This window comes from Hyaena hyaena, unplaced genomic scaffold (assembly GCF_003009895.1).
Source record: "Hyaena hyaena isolate Hyena2069 unplaced genomic scaffold, ASM300989v1 scaffold_2327, whole genome shotgun sequence".
NCBI classification, from domain to species: domain Eukaryota; kingdom Metazoa; phylum Chordata; class Mammalia; order Carnivora; family Hyaenidae; genus Hyaena; species Hyaena hyaena.
In genome coordinates this window covers 36,897-42,488 of record NW_024082961.1, presented here as the reverse complement: position 1 = coordinate 42,488, position 5,592 = coordinate 36,897, and the positions used below count along the sequence as shown (strand labels likewise).

Below are 5,592 nucleotides of genomic sequence, written 5' to 3'. Positions count from 1 at the left end.
TTCACTGGTTACACCTAAAATTTTAATATATAGACCTCACTGTACGTATTTCTAATAAGCCAAAATTATTTCATTCGACTCTGTTCCTCCCAAGTAGAAAAGGTCTCCCATGTTTTAATTCTTAACATTTCATCCACATGCTCCTTTTAAAATTTTTTTCTAAAAGTGCCGAGCAGAAATTATTATTATTTTACAGTAAGTATTGAATTAAATTTACAAGTATATTTCACTACTTTTTTTCATACTATTTTTTCTTGCACCAGACCCCTGCATTCTTGCCTTTTCTTTATGCTGAGGTATCTCTGTTAGTAGTTCTTTCAGGAAAGTCTATGGGTGATAAACTCCCATTAGTCTGATTTTTTTTTTTTCTTATTTCATCCTAACTCTTGAATGACAGTTTAACTGGCTACAGAACCCTAAACTGCCGGTCATGTTCACTCAACATTTTGAAGATACTACTCTGCTATCTTCTGGCTCATATTGTTGTTGATGAGAAGCTTGCTATTTGTGTATGCAATTTGTATGCAATCATATGTATGCAATTTGTCTTTTTTATCTGCTAATGTTATTTTTATTTGCTAATTAATATTTTGTTTTTAACCTTTATGTTCCATAGTTTTACTAAAATGTGTATGGTTATAAGTTTCTTTTAATTTGTTTTCTATTTGGCATTCAGCTCATTGGATTAGTCTGCGGACTATGTCTTATACTTTGGAAAATTCCCAGCCTTATTTCAATCTTGCTTCTCTGCCATTCTTTTCTTTTCTTTTTTAATATGGAACACTTCAGGAATTTGTGTGTCATCCTTGCGTAGGGGCATGCTAATCTTATCTGTATCGTGCCAATTTTAGTATATATGCTGCTTAAGCAAACACACTTCTTTTTTTTTTACAAGTAGTTTATTGTCAAATTAGTTTCCACATAACACTCAGTGCTCATCCCCACAAGTGCCCTCCTCCATGCCCATCCCCCCTCCCCCCCCACATCCATCAGTCCTCAGTTTTTGTCAGCATTCAAGAGTCTCTCATGGTTTGCCTCTCTCCCTTTCCCCCACCATTTCTGCCCTTCTTCTCCCCCTTGTTCCTCCGTCAAGTTCCTCCTAATCCTCCTATACGTGCAAACATATGATATTTGTCCTTCTCTGCCTGACTTATTTCGCTCAGCATAACACCCTCAAGGTCCATCCATGTTGCTACACATGGCCAGATTTCATTGTTTCTCATTGCCATGTGGTATTCCATGGTATAGATAAACCACATCTTCTCGATCCATTCTTCCGTTGATGGACACTTAGGCTCTTTCCATGTTTTAGCTATTGTGGAGAGTGCTGCTTTGAACATTGGGGTTCATGTGCTCCCATGCATCAGCATTTCTGTATCCCTTGGGTAAATTCCTAGCAGTAAGCGAGCACACTTCTTTGCCATTCTTTATGTTCTGTTCCTACTGAATGCCTGCTACATCAATATTGGTGTCTTCTAATCTGTTCCCTGTAACTCCGAACTAAAGTATCCCATCTACATTGGAAGTATGGCCTTCCAATCTCAATCCCTTTTGTTTTTCTCTGCTTATTTGTCAATATCCTTTGTTGTTTTTATGAATGATATCTTCTCATTGGTATCTTTGGAAATTTAAAACTCCTTATTTAAATTGTTAACTGTGCTTTTAGCATGATTGTTTTTCACTTTTGGTTTGTATTTTGATTTTCAGGTATCTCTTCACTAAGACCTCCCTCCTCTTTCTCCCTCCTCGCCTCATGCCCCATTTACACTCAAATTTCTCTTTCTGTCGGTTATGTATTGATCTTCACACAATTCTTTGAGATTGCTATAATAGCACCTGATCTCACAGGGGCAGCTCAGGAGTCCTGACCTCCAAGCACAATTGCAATATTGGGAATCCAGTCAGTGAACCATTGTGGAGCTTAATCTGGGCTTTGGCTGGTGAGGTTATGAGGCTATGCCTGCTTCCTCTTGGCTGTTTGGGAAAAAGCTTCATATAAGCCATCTGATCAGCTAGTGAATGTCAGCGGCAATGTGTGTTAGCCTTCTTTCACCAAGTGAGGGGCATTAGCCCACCTCTGCTTTTAAGATATGAGTCTGACTTTTATCTCCTGTGTATGAGCGCTAATTTTTCTGATATCATGTAAAACTGGCTTCACCTGCCTGCAGATTTAAAGCCAAGCAGCTTCCCTTTAAAAACATATTTTACCCTCTAGGTTCTCCCCCGTTTCCTCAAATACCCATGAAAGAAAGTAAACCTTGAATTGTTGGTGTTATTCTTTCTGACTTCTAACTAATTTGTGGATCCTAGACCATGACTTCTGTTCCTGTATCTACAATAATTCTTCTCTATCCCACCTTGATACAAAGTCTAAGATTTAGCTTCCTACCTTTTGTGCAGGTAGAGATATTTTCATCTGGATGTATGATTCACTTATATCTGGATTTTATATTTGGTAACTCCCCACATAAAAACTCCTAAGTGCATGTACACACACACACACACACACACACACACACACACAATCTCACTCTTGAGAATGGAAAAGGACAAATGTATACAAATAGGGAAATGCAAGATTGCTAACATGGAACTCTGATGTATCATAATAAGGTGTGCTGTGGTCTTTGTTTTCCGTTTTGTTTTATTTTGTGTTTTGTTTTTACTTTAGCTGGATAACAATGTGCACTTCCAAAAGTAACGTTTCCTTTAATCAGCACCAATTCCCTGGAAGAGAGCCCATGAGAGCATAGTTGATGATTGAATTCCCACAGCTTTCAAAATACTATTTTCCTTCACTGAGCTGTCAGCCATCAAAGGCAGAAACTATGGATTGCAAATACATGGCTATAGTCTAAGTGGTACAGCATATTCCTTCGTCTTGAAGAAATTGAAAAAGAAATCCCAAACTGCCCATACCTTGCAGTGGTTTTATGTTCAGAAATCAGGAGGAATTTCCGAATGGAAAATTTATGGCTGATGGAACCTAAGTAGGGTGACAGAAGCTCATATGGAAAACTGTAAACAAATCTCAAGTGAAGGTCTTACCCAAGCCTACAGATTTTGTATCTTGGCCTGAAGGGTCCGAGGGCATATTTAAAAGTTAACAAACTGATACATAAAAACATTCTTGTGACAGCAAAGGCTGCTTTCCCAGGTCTATTTAAATTTCTCTATTCCTAAGAGACAGCAGAAGCCAATATTGTGTGTGGGGTGGGGGTGGTGGTGGTGGTGGTGGTGGTGTGTGTGTGTGTGATCTACCTTGCTATTTTTCCTTTTTTTTTCTATCTTAAACTCATTTTTTAGTGTTTATCCCAGCTTCCAACTTTCAATGGACTTTATATTTTATAGCAGTTAGGTTCATAGCAAAACTGAGCAAAATGTACACAGTTCTCATACAACCGCACTCCCTCCAGTATCCTCCACTATCAACATCCCACACAGGGTAACATTTATTACAATGAATGAACCTATCATGGCATATTATTATCATCCAAAGATGGTAATTTTCATTAGGGTTCATTCTTGGCGCGGTACATTCTAAGGGTTTGGACAAATATATAAGGACACATATCTACCATACAGAATAGTTTCACTGCCCTGAAATCCTCTGTGTTCTGCCTAGTCATCCCATTGGCAACTGCCGACTTTTTGCTGACTCCATAGTTTTGCCTTTTTCAGATAGTTATATAATTGGAATCTTATAGTATATAGTCTTTTTGGATTGATTTCACCTAGTAATATGCACTTAAGTTTATTCCATATATTTTCTTTTCCTTTTTTAAAGTTAATTTTTATTTTGAGAGATAGAGAGCAAGTGAGGGTGGGGTAGAGAGAGGGAGACAGAATTCCAAGCCACCTCTGCCCTGTCAGCACAGAGCCTGGATGCAGGGCTCAAACTCCTCAACCATGAGATCACGATATAAGTTGAAGTCACAGGTTTAACAGATTGAGCCACCCAAGCACCCCACTTCCATATATTTTCGTGGCTTGATAGGTCTTTTTTTTTTTTTTTTTTTTAGTGCTGAGTAATTTCCTATTGTCTGGATTTACCACAGTTAATTTATCTGTTCACCTTCTAAAGGACAACTTGATTGCTTCCAAATTTTGGAAGTCAGAATAGAGCTGCTATAAACATTCACGTGCAGGCTTTTGTGTCGATCTACGTTTTTAGTTCGTTTGGGTAAACATCAAAGAAAATAATTGCTGGATTGTATTGTAATATAGCATGTTTACTTTTGCAAGAAATGGCTCATCTGTCTTCTAAAGTGGCTATCCCATTTTGCATTCCCACTAGGAATGAATGAAAGTTCTGGTTGCTCCACATTCTCACCAGCATTTGGTGGTGTCAGTGTTCTGAATTTCGGCTATTCTTTTTTTTTTAAATTTATTTCTAGGAGAGAGAGAGAGAGACAGCGTGAGCCGGGGAGGGTCAGAGAGAGAGGGAGTCACAGAATCTGAAACAGGCTCCAGGCTCTGAGCTGGCAGTCAGCACAGAGCCCGACGCGGGGCTCGAACCCACGAACCGCGAGATCATGACCTAAGCGAAAGTCGGACGCTTAACCGACTAAGCCACCCAGGCGCCCCTGAATTTCGGCTATTCTAATAGGTGTGCGGTAACAGCTTATTTGTTTTAATATTTATTCTATAATGACATGTGGTGTGAAACATCTTTTCATATTGCTTAGTTGCCATCTGTATATGTATATCTACTTGGTGAAATGTCTGTTTAAATCCTTCATCCATTTTTAAACCAGTTTCTTATTATTGAATTTTAAGTTATTTGTATATAACAGATAATAGTCCTTTATCATTTTTGTCTTATACAAATATTTCCTCCCAGTCTGTGACTTATCTTCTCATCTTCTTCACAGTGTCCTTTGCAGAGCAGAAGTTTTTAATTAAAAAAAATTTTTTTTAATGTTTATTTTGAGAGAAAGACAGAGACAGATCATGAGTCTAGAGGAGGGGCAGAGAGACAGGGAGACACAGAATCTGAAGCAGGCTCCAGGCTCTGAGCTGTCAGCACAGAGTCCTTGCAGGACTCAGACCCATGAACCTCAAGATCATGACCTAAGCTGAAGTTAGATGCTCAACTGACTGAGCCATCCAGGGGCCCCAGAAGTTTTTGATTTCAATAACATTCAATTATCAATTATTTCTTTCATGGATTGTGCTTTAGTACTATATCTAAAAAGACATCACCATATCCAGGGTATATACATTTTATCCTATGTTATCTTCTATGAGTTGTGTACTTTCACAGTTGACATTGGTGTCTATCATCTATTTTGAGTTAATTTTTCTTAAGGGTATAATATATCTGTTTGTTATCTCCTTCTCCTTCTCCTTCCTCTACCTCTTCTTTTTCACATACAAACATCTAGTTGTTGCACCACCATTTGTTGAAAAGACTATGTCCAATCCATTGTCAAAGAACATTTGATCATATTATTGGCATCTATTTCTGGGTTCTCTTCTGTTCCATTGACCTTTTTGTCTCTCCTTTCACCAATACCACACTGTCTTGATTATTATAGCTTTAAAGTTAGTCTTGAAGTTGGGCAGTGCTCCTGTTTTGCTTTTCTCCTT

At 38.3% G+C, this 5,592-nt stretch overlaps 1 non-coding gene across 1 annotated transcript; it reads right to left on the bottom strand.

The window, feature by feature from the left end:
- Positions 1-769: 769 nt before the first annotated feature.
- Positions 770-871, bottom strand: LOC120227435. Its single transcript, XR_005527254.1, has one exon. It is a non-coding gene; the product is annotated as a U6 spliceosomal RNA (small nuclear RNA).
- Positions 872-5,592: the final 4,721 nt, after the last annotated feature.